Raw genomic sequence first — 12,131 nt, 5'->3', positions numbered from 1 at the left:
ACTCCTAGGAACTTAACAATAAGACAGCTTCTGAAGAAGCCTTCCTTGAACTCTACAGATCTGGATCACTTCCAACCATGCTCAACTATCCCTTATTTGTGCATATTCCTGGTATGGGAGTCTCAATGAGTCTCTTCAGTGGTATTTACTTAGATCATTTTTGGACTGGATAATTTGATCCTTTTTACCTGCTTTGGTTACCCTTAGGTGATGACCTACACTAATAATTGGACAAAGTTCTGAACCTCTGCCATTCTTAAACTGCTGACCATGATATCTTTCTGGATTGCTTAAATGGGGTGGGAGTTAAAGCATGGAATTAGAGTGGTTCTAGTCATTCTTGGAGGATAGATTCCTGAAAGGTAGTACTGGAAGACTATTAACAGTAATTAACTAAGGACTTTCAATTGAAAATGCTTTGAAAATATTTTTTATTTAGAGGTTAGCTGAGTCCATGCACGAAAGCAGTTGATCATTTTGGACAAGCCTCTACCAACTGTACTGACTTTACATTTAAAGAAACTGTTATTAAAATTGGTTCAGAAGTAATGCACAGTGCTTATGAGTCTCCTCCCACCCCCAATCACCTCTCATTAGCAAATTATGTACCAATGTTCCTGATAATTGAAAATTGTTATAAATACCACTCACTATCTGACTTCACTGGTTAGCTCCCAAAAGGCAGAATGATTCCATTAAATAAACTGATCATATGCACAATCAGTAAAACTGTAGCTTAGGTGTCAGGCCCCTTACCCTTGTAGTATCCAAGGCAGCAACAGTTCTAGCAATATATTTTTGTTCATCGTTTAATAATCTAGAGACAACAGTTACTTGAACAGTACCTTCCTGCTGTGTTTCATACAACTTATAAAACAGATAGTGAACTGGATCTTCTACCGTCCAATAATTGCATGCACACAAACAATCCTCAGATGAATTTTCTTTAATCTCCCCTGTAAAACTATGGGTTCATAGCCACAAGTCTTAAAATGTTAAAGGTATCTGATCAGGCAGGGTTCACAGCAGCCATCTGTTTTTATTTTTCCACCTCCAGAATTTCCTCTTTTATTCTGTGATTTACATGTAGGCTGCTTTCACAAAGATACATTTCTCTGTGTAGCTCTCACAGGAACAAAGGCAAATGCATTTGCAGTAGCAATGGAGCACCCACACAGCACTTAAGCCCATATGGTTAATAAATGAGGAATTGCTACCTGCTGTAGTATTATATCATAACATCCTAGCATCGTTTACTAGTTCCCAGTTGTTTTTTAAAAGCCTCTATAGCCTTTTTCATGTCAGGATTATAAGGGGAAAGGCACAGGCTGCATTTTTCACCTTAACTGGACAACTACATTTATTTACTTCATTTATACCCCACCTTTCTCCCTAATGAGGACCCAGAGTGGCTTACACTCATCTCTCCTCCATTTTATCTTGATAACAATTCTGTGAGGTAGGTTAGGCTGAAAGTATGTGACTGGCCCAAGGTCACCTAGCAAGTTCCCATGGCCAAGTGGGGATTTGACCATGGGTCTTCCGGATCCTAGTCCAACACTCTAACTACTCCATTATATTGTCTCTAAAAGGATTAGACCTACGTTTAAAAAAATGGAATCTGGGAACCAGTGGATCACGGCAATAGATCATTACAGCATGACAGCGATCTACCAGTTCCTGCTTTTTTTTCTTTTCAAAACCTAAAAACATCCTCCAGTGTGTGTGGGGTATAGCTGTGAGTGCTTAAGCAACGAAAATGTGTCGATGTGGGCAGGACCTGCAAAAATGCACACCTTCCTGTCCCCATGGAATCCAAAGGTGGTTTTGACTGCGGTCTTTCCAAACCAAGTTTGGGAAAAATCGTAGCAAAACGGGGAGGAGGAAACAAGCAAGAAAAAGGATGGCACCATGTGGCAGCTCCTAAAAATAGCGCTGCTGCAAGGAAGTCAAGGAGAAAGAAACCTAGATTTGTCAATTTTTTAAAAGTTCTATAAAACTAAGCTAGCATTTTTAATTAAACCAACTCCAAGAGATCCTTGTTCACCAGTTGTACTTATCGATTTCCCTAAAACAGACCCTTCAGGAAGCTGTCTTCAGGCAAATAACTGAATCTCAGATAATTTAGAAAGTTTAGATAAAGTACAAAGAGAGTTCAATACGGTCCAAGACCAGCATAAAAACATACCAGATATACATACATAATATAACACATATAAAAGTGCATCAGGTGTGAGCCCCTATAACATCTTACAATCTCTCACTCCTAGAAGCCATTAAGCGCTTAATTTAAAATATTACATGTTTGGAATTAGTATAAACATAAATATAAAATCGCTCAACCATTAAGTTTGACCCATGCACGCCTGATCCTCATTGCTTGCCACCCAAATTTTGCCACTTTAAAAGTTATCTCCATATCCTTGTCTGAGAGCATGTTAGAAAGACTAAAAGCTCTGGATCGCCCTGGGAGGTCCGATAATACAGAAAGAATGGCTTCTCGTATCTTGTTGTAGATTTTGCATTCAAACACAACGTGCTCAAGGGTCTCAGTGCTCCCATCAGAGCAGGGGCATAGATAAACTATAATTGTAAGCATAGATGGAGGCATTCCTAAGTTTGCATGTATGCACGCACACACATCCCTTGTACCTGCCCCGTAAGAAGGACTATCTGTCTGATTTCCATACATATCTGAAGAAGTGAGCAGTGATTTATGAAAGTGCATATTGAAATAAAAGTCTTTAAGGTGTCACTGGACTTTTGTTTTATATTACTAAAAGTGCCCTCAAAAACCAATTCTGCATTGATTCCAAAGATGACATTAGAAAACATAAGAGCATAAGAAAGGCCCTGCTGGATCAGACCAAGGCCCATCAAGTCCAGCAGTCTGTTCACACAGTGGCCAACCAGGTGCCTCTAGGAAGCCCCCAAACAAGACGACTGCAGAAGCACCATCCTGCCTGTGTTCCACCTTAAGGCCTTTTCCTTTGTGCATTGTAACAAGCTTGTGGAGGAGTGCTGAATTCAAAAACTTGTAAAGCTGGCAAAAACTGATTTGATCCCTCAACTCTTTAAAATTTAAGAAACAGTTGGAAACTATTTACTGTAGACATCTTGATCTTTTGGTATTTTTCTTCCAATTGCCTGTAGATGAAAAATGAAGGCTTAAGATATGTGGAAGACTGAACTTGTTCCAACATATTTCCCTCCTAATACTAGCTGAAGGACTTGCACTTCTCAGCAAAGACCATAATTTTAGATATCTTATAATTTATTTAAGTTTATTTATTTAAGATATAGGAATTATTTAAAGTTGAATAATTGAATCACCTGCATCAACCCTAAGTTAATAAGCACTAAACCTGCAGATGAGCAGTATTAAGGTAAAGGTCCCATGTGCAAGCACCGGGTCATTCCTTACCCATGGGGTGACGTCACATCCTGACATTTCCTAGGCAGACTTTGTTTATGGGGTGGTTTGCCAGTGCCTTCCCCAGTCACCTTCCCTTTACTCCCAGCAAGCTGGGTACTCATTTTACCGACCTCGGAAGGATGGAAGGCTGAGTCAACCCTGAGCTGGCTACCTGAAACCAACTTCTGTCGGGATTGAACTCAAATCGTGAGCAGAGCTTGGACTGCAGTACTGCAGCTTACCACTCTGCGCCACGGCAGTATTACAGCAAAGCTTTTTTTAAAGACCTCAACAATACAATTTTCAACAGGTATCTCAAGGACTGCCTATAATACAGTCACATCTTATTTAGGGGAAACAGAACAGACACACCACTTTATCTTCTGTTACACAAACTGATTCACCATGCAGGTGCAACTTAAAAGGGGGGGGCATCACATCTCAACAAGGAGATGTAACTTTAAGCCATTCACTTGAAATCCCTGGCCTTGCGAAGGGGATTTTAGGGCAGCACTGCGGTTTCCATACCTGCCACTCACACTTACTAGACACTTAGTACATGCTTGTGTCACAAGGGCTGAAAAGTTGCAACTACACCTACTCAACATAGGGAGCCCTAACAGGAAAGGCCATGGCAGACGAGACCATGTACCTAACGTCCACTAAGGCCTCCCCCACCCCAAACAAACAAAACTTCTTTTCCACTTGAGGCACCCAAGCAGGACCTGGTATTAACCCCCCCTCCCTTGCAAGGGCCTCCCCGCCTCCCGAAGACACTGTTGCGCCTTCCCCACCTGCCTGACAGCCAGAACTCAGGAGGAGCAGCTGTGCCCGTCGCTGCATCGCCAGGTTTGCAGATTATGTTAGAAGGCTCTGCAGAAAAATGATTGCTGGTGCTCGGATCAGGAGCGCCAAGAAGTTTCCGTCTGACTCTCCTGCGTTTGCATTTTAAATGTTTTATTCGTTCAAGTCCAGTGCGTTGATTGGTCTCGCCGCAGGCCGTTAACCAAGTCTCCTACAACATTTGCAAAGCGCTAAGAAAACTGATTAAAAATGAATTGCAGGATAAAAAGTAAAACAAGAGTTATTGCACGATCACAAATCTATAATCTTACAATAAAAGGGGGGGACCATTAAAACTTGTTTTAGTTTAAACTATTGTGGTGGTTTTGTGTCCGACTGGGAGTTCTGTAAGGGGGTGAATAGTGGGCTATAATTTTTGTGTGTGTGTGTGCGTGCGTTAAGTGCCGTCAAGTCATTGCCAACTCATGGCGACCCTATGAATTGATGTCCCCCAAAGTGTCCTATCCTTAACAGCCTGGCTCAGATCTTGCAAATTGAAGGCTGAGGCTTCCTTTATCGAGTCAACCCATCTCTTGTTGGAGTAGAAAAGGGCGAGTCCAGTAGCACCTTAAAGCCTAACAAAAATATTTTCTAGTAGGGCATGAGCTTTCGTGAGCCACAGCTGTCTTCTTCAGATACCATCTCTTGTTGGGCCTTCCTCTTTTCCTGCTGCCTTCCACTTTTCCTAGCATGATTGTCTTTTCCGGTGACTCTTGTCTTCTCATAATGTGATCAAAATACAATAGCCTCAGTTTAGTCATTTTAGCTTCTAGGGTCAGTTGATTGGATCTATAACCCACTAAATTGTTTTTTGGGCCGTCCAGGGTATCCGTAGATATAACTACTTTAAAACCAACACGCGAACGGTGCGACCGCCTGTGGCGCAGCGGCTGCGACCGAGCGGCGCGGCAACCTGACCTGGAACGGAGGGGAAAGAGCGCCTCTGCGCATGCGCTCGTGCCTTGCCCTCCCTTCTCCCCCCCCAAAAACTCTTCCAAGCAGGCCGGGACTCTCGCTCAGAAACGCGGCGCTCCCCCGCTTCAGCCTGCAGAGGGCGCACTCCCGACACGCAGCCGCCCCGTGTCTTGTGGCCGCTCTAGCCGCAGCCTCCCCAACGGCGGCCGGGCTGCGGCTGCGCGCGGGCGATGCGGCCCAGGCGGCGAGCGGGCCGCGGGCCTCGAGTGGGGGCTGCAGCCCCTTTGGGGACCGAGAAGGGGGGCGGGCGAGGCGTCGCTCTACTACCTGGTGACGGAGGCCCCTCCTCAGGCGGGCCTGCTCGGGGGGGGGGCGCGTCTGAGTGGCTGCGGCCCCCTCCCGCTCTACCCTCCGGGCCCCGCCTCTCCTCTCCTCTCGGAGGCCGCGAGAGCGCCTTGGGCTGATGACGGAGGGAGCGAGTCAGGCCGACAAATGGCCTTAAAATAAGGAGAGAGCGTGAAGTTGTCTTATAGAGTCCAATGAAGACAACGAGGAGGATAAAAATAAGCAACAGTCCTTTTATTTAGCTCAACAGAGACCCTGGGGGTGAAATAACCCACAAATAAGATGCAGAGTGCCAAAGCAGGACTACAGCTGAACATCAAGAAAACAAAAGTAATGACTACAGGAGAGTTGCACAACTTTAAGGATGACAATGAGGAAGTTGAAATTGTTCAAGACTTTCTATTCCCTGGCTCCACCATCAACCAAAAGGGAGACTGCAGCCAAGAAACCAGGAGGAGGTTGAGACTGGGAAGGGCAGTCATGAAGGAGCTAGAAAAGATTTTGAAGTGTAAGGATGTGTCCCTTGCTCACCAAGACTACATGAATTCATGCCGTCGTATTCCCTATTACTATGTATGGGTGTGAAAGCTGGACAGTGAAGAAAGCTGATAGGAAGAAAATAGATTCCTTTGAAATGTGGTGTTGGAGGAGAGTGTTACGGATTCCGTGGACTGCCAAAAAAACAAATCAGTGGGTTATAGATCAAATCAAGCCTGAACTGACCCTAGAAGCTAAAATGACTAAACTGAGGCTGTCGTATTTTGGTCACGTCATGAGACGACAAGAGTCACTGGAAAAGACAGTCATGCTAGGAAAAGTTGAGGGCAGCAGGAAAAGAGGAAGACCCAACAAGAGAGGGATTGACTCAATAAAGGAAGCCACAGCCTTCAATTTGCAAGATCTGAGCAAGGCTGACAAAGATAGGACTTTTTAGAGGACTTTCATTCATAGGGTCGCCATGAGTCGGAAGCGACTTGACGGCACTTAACATACACACACAAGATGCAGAGTTACTTACCTGAGAAACAAAGGAAAGTCAGTCTCATTTATGCATTTGCATGGGGCAGGCCCATGGCTGCTGACAAGCAGATTGATACACAAAAGCGCCAATGCACATTAAGCATCTACTTCACTCTAATTAGCATAACCTATAGATATTGGCCAAAGGCGTCACTTAGTGAGTGCCTGCTCTTGTGAGCTCGGTAACCAGAAACCACATTCCTGAAGATGAAGGTAATTCAGAGCTCTCTACTGGTGAGAGGCCGTACCAGGCACAGAGAGCATGATTTGTTGGTTCATGGCTCCCGGATGCCAACTTCCCCAAAGCTTCCATGTGTGTGTGAATGAATACATAGTGTTCTAAACCAGCCCTTATATCGGCATTACAAGTGGGGCAGGGAGAAGCTTTTCTCCCTCTCCTGTAATACTAGAACGCGGGGTCATCTGCTGAAGCTGGAGGGTGAGAGGTTCAAAACAGATACAAGGAAGTATTTCTGCACAAAACGCATAGTTCAATTGTGGAACTCCTTGCCCCAGGATGTGGCAATGGCTGCCCGCTTGGAAGGCTTTGAGAGGGGAGTGGACATGTTCATGGAGAAGAGGGCTATCCATGGCTATTATCAGTTCGAATGGATATTAGTCATGATGCAAGCTTATTCTCTCCAGGATCAGAGGAACATGCCTAATATCTTAGGTGATGTGGAGCACAGGCAGGGTGGTGCTGCTGCAGTCGTCTTGTTCGTGGGCTTCCTAGAGGCACCTGGTTGTCCACTTGTGTGGACTTGATGGGCCTGGGTCTGATTTAGCAGGGCCTTTATTATGTTCTTATGACACCAACTGTAAACCTTGAAGGGCGGGGGTAGGGTTGCCAGGTCTCTTGTTGCCACCAACGGGAGGCTTTTGGGGTGGAGCCTGAGGAGAGTGGGGTTTCAGGAGGGGAGGGACTTCAATGCCATAGAGGCCAATTGCCAAAGCGGCCATTTTCTCCAGGTGAACTGATCTCTATTAGCTGGAGATCATCTGTAATAGCAGGATATCTCCAGCTAGTACCTGGAGGCTGGCAATCCTACCTTCAGTCAAGAAGTGGAGTCACGATAGTGGGGCAGGCGATGGGCCCAGGGGAGAAGGAGCCCCACAGCCATATCAGTCAAGAAGTCAGAAATGGTCCAGTTCTGTCACTGACAGATAAGCCCAGTTTGTAGGGTTGCCAGGTCCCTCTTCGCCACTGGCGGGAGGTTTTGGGGGCAGGGGCTTCAATGCCATAGAGTTCAATCCAATTGCCAAAGTGGCCATTTTCTCCAGGTGAACTGATCTCTATCAGCTGGAGCTCAGTTGTAATAGCGGGAGATCTTCAGCTACAAGCCTTCCTCATGACAGATGTGATATTATTCACTGGCATTTGAGTCAAATATACTAGCTCAAGCCACCTTAAGCCCAATGGACAAAGCATCAGCGAAATAGGAAAATACCGGAATCCTATTTCGGGCTTAAAATATTCTAAGGAAATTCTCCTCAAAGTAAAGGGCAATTTAGCCCCAATTTTTGTTACAATTTACTTTAAAATCAAGTTTTGGCTCAAAATTCTTCGGCTACATACAGCCAATATCGATCTGCAACTACCTTTGCTTGCGGTACCTGTTTCATTTGCGGCTTGGCATGCCGCTAGTGCCGCCCCAGTGAACGGATCTCCAGCCTTCACCTGGAACTTGGCAACCGGGAGACCTCACCTGGCGAAAATTATTTTCACCACGGGACTTTGTTTGCTTCTGTTTCACTGTATAAGGTTTGATTTTTATGACTGAATTATAAAAAGTCTTATTGATGTTTCCAGTAGCCATCAGTGCTCGTTATTTTCCTTCAGTACTTGGAGGTTGGCAACCCTAGGCGGGGGAGACACCTGTATTAATACCGGGTTAGCTAATAAACGGCTGTCAGAGTAAGTGAATGTTTTAATGAGCCTCCAGTTACTTTCCTTTTTGGCTCTTTTATTGGAAGCCAAAGGTTGAGGCTACGTGTGGTACCCGCCCCCACCACCGCTGATACCAACTAATTTCAACATGTCAGGGACGGTTACTTGAGTAACTGTTACCCAACAAAGGGGAGGGCAAAGTTTGCTTTCTTGTGTTGCGAGCCGCACACTCCCATCAGGAGTTTGGTTTTTTTTTACTGTTTCTAAACTCTTTGGGCAAATACCTTCTAGTAGATCTTAGCTTAATATTTCATTAAACTAATGCTGCAATCCTAAACAAATTTATTGAAAAAATAAATCTCAGTCACCTTGATGGAACTTTCTTCCAAGAAAGATGGGAGGTTCTTCCAAGTAGATTTCCACTACAAGCTTACAAACTACTTTGGCCTACTGTAACAGCCACAGCTATGTTTGTAGATGGGGGACCAACACTTGGACTTGTTCTCCAGCTAGAAATTGCAGCCATAATCCACATCAAATTAATCATTGTTAAATTTATATATTTGAATGAGAGTTAAGTACATGCTTAAAATCTATACCTGCTCTGCTTTAAGATTCTTTATTTTTCTTCCATTGACCTCATTTATTGGCTTGACATTACATAGTGAATCAATAAATCCATTTCAGGATAAAGGAAATGTGTATGTCATCAATATCACCAGTTCCTGCCTTATGCAAGCAGAGAGTTCTGACTGAGCCCTGTAAGAGTAAGCCATGTTCCTTTGTACTTGATAGGTATGACTCACCTTTTCAGTGCTGATAGAAAAGACATGGCAGGTCTACTTAGTTAGAATAGTGAGGTGGCCACCAATTGGGCATGAAACTTTTTTTGGGGGGAGGAGGTAGTATCTTTACCCGACCCCTCTGTTCTGTGCAATTAATTTGCATATGTTTTATGTTTCATAACTTCTGTAGTGAGCCTTCCTCTGTTGGTCACTCTGACAGATTTGGCATGTGCTTGGACCGATAAATGGCTCAAACACTTCCTAAGAGATGTATTCACTTTCCAATGGGTGCATTGCAAAGCAGGTAAAGTGATTGGCTCCTTGTTGGCTGCTGAAGTTAGAAATCCAGATCTTTAAAACTATGTGGCCCTAACCCTACATTTCAGCAGAGGACTCTTACTGGGAGGCTTTGTGCACAAGGGTACCCTTCCGCACGTGTTGATTCTGTCCTACAGGTTTCCAAAAAGAGCATAATTTATTACAAAATGTATTATTACATTGATGTCCTGTCTGTATTTTACGGAATGCAGGCTGATTTCAGTTCCTAGGTCTCCCATGTAGACGCCGACTAGACCCAAACCTGCTTATCTTCAGCAAAGTTGCTGCATTCTGTGCTTACAGCCTATTGCTTCCAGAAAAGCCTCCATGCTCCATTCATGTCCAACCTTTCAATGTTGATACCAGTTGTCCTAGTTTCCTTGGTAGACAAGAGCCTGCAGGGTGTTGGCAGAGTAATGAACACAGCGAAGGTAGATAAAGGTTTATTCAGGAACTAATATACTTGTTGGTGACGAGGAGAAAGATAATGCTCTAACTAAATGACTAGTTGAGAGAGAGCAAGAGTGGGACTTCCAAGGAGGAGGAGATTGCCCTACAAGTAGCAATCTGGAGACAGACAAGGAATTTCACTTAACAGGAGAGAAGGCGCTGACATAACTATCCTGTCTAACTGCCCCCTTGCTGGGTTGTCTTCTTCTTTGTACACCAGACATTGCCTATTCCAACACAATGTCACTCATCTTCATTCTCTCTCCTGGTTCTTGTCTGGGATCCAATTTACATGTTTAATTCAACTGACAACCTGAAACGGTAACTGACATTTTTGGCTTTAAGAAAAAGTTCCTTAGTTCTTTACTACTAATAAAGCCTACAGCTGGAAGATTGTTCTTTGAAATCCAACTATCCAGTCCAATCCTTGACCAAAGAGTCTCACATTTGTCGAAGGCTTTCACGGTCAGAATTCATTGGTTCTTGTAGGTTATCGGGGCTGTGAGACCGTGGTCTTGGTATTTTCTTTCCTGATGTTTCGCCAGCAGCTGTGGCAGGCATCTAGATGCTGGCAAAACGTCAGGAAAGAAAATACCAAGACCACGGTCTCACAGCCCGGATAACCTACAAGAACCAGTCTCACATTTGTTTGGCTGATTTACACCCTGCAAACTGGCCTATCATTTGAAAACCACAAATTGGGCTAACACCACACCTCACAGCTTAAAAGGTTCTCTGTCTGCTCACATGCTGAGGTTTTTCCCTTGCAGCAGTTTCTACATGGTTCACTCGTACAAGCAGTCAACCCTAAATTTTAGAGCCATTACATTCAAGCAAGTCAGGCTAGAATACCCAGCTTCCTCCCTCCTTTAGAACTCCCCAGGGAAATTTGTCTGTCTCCATTTGGCAGTGTCTTTCACCAATAAGTGAAACTTTTGTTTCATCTGGCATACCCCCAATAACAGGTACTGACCTTCCTTGTAGTGTGTTTAATTGAATGATAACTGTAATTGTATTTTTAATTGCTTAAATGTTTTAATATTTTTTATGTTCCCACCTTGAAAACCTCGATCAGGTGGAAAGGCAGCATAAAAATGTTTTAAATAATTAAACATTTTATTACAAAATTCTCATAACAATACTTTGTGGAACAACTTTGATTTTTAAAAAATGGCTTCCAGTCAGGTTGAGTAAAAATCAATACTTTAAAAACATTGATTTAATTTTTAAAAGAACCTGACTTAAAATCAAATTATATTTCATATAAACAAATCAAATCTATGTTGACCTCTTAAGATGGAACCCCTGGCCCTCTAATCAAGTCTACTGGCCAGACAGTACAAAAACAGACCTGCTAATGTCATTTACTTGCTTTTGACATTTACATTGCCATTCTGTGTCTAATTAACTCTTCTCTACTTAAGGATAGATGGATTCACATTCTAGCTGTATCTGAAGAAGTGAGCTGTGGCTCACAAAAGCTCATACCCTGTCAGAAATTTTGCTAGTCTTTAAGGTGCTACTGGACTCTTGCTCTTTTTTACTTCCAATACCCTTAGTGTGGGGTTTACTACAAGTAAATCATGACACCCCCCCTCGAGAACAGAAATCGTCCAATACATTCTGCATTTAATAACAAGTGCTAGCCTGCAGTTGCATCAAGCTTTGTTCACTCACTGCATCTAATGCTGCACTCAAAAGTACGTGGTGAACTGGCAAGAGCAACACACCACAGTCCTCCCCTGCTCCATATCAACTTCCAGGCCTTTAAGCTCAAGGAAAATTGACAATACATCATTGACTTCGTTCTCAGTGATAAATCGTTATGAATGGTGCTCCATCTGTAGCGTCTGGGAACAATCCGGCAGACTGAAGAGAGGTAATATTTGCAGAACAGTTCCTCCCTTATTGCCACAGTGACTCTAGCCTCTAGGCCACTTTGTTAGTGAGACAAATAGATAAATGCAATAAAGGAGGAACACTTGCTACAGGAAACAGCTTGGGAAAATTGTTCCTTGGGGAAAATATTTTAAACTCTAGAATGCATGAATTCTACCTGCTGGAGAGGAAGAGCACACCCTGTAGTGAAAAATAATTTTTAAATATTAAAAGGGAACCTGGCAAAGCATAGGTGTGCAGGGTTAGAGCGGTT

Source organism: Euleptes europaea, chromosome 5, assembly GCF_029931775.1.
Source record: "Euleptes europaea isolate rEulEur1 chromosome 5, rEulEur1.hap1, whole genome shotgun sequence".
Classification (NCBI taxonomy): Eukaryota; Metazoa; Chordata; class Lepidosauria; order Squamata; family Sphaerodactylidae; genus Euleptes; species Euleptes europaea.
The sequence above is the reverse complement of the archived record's forward strand: the minus strand, read 5'-3'. Positions refer to the sequence as shown.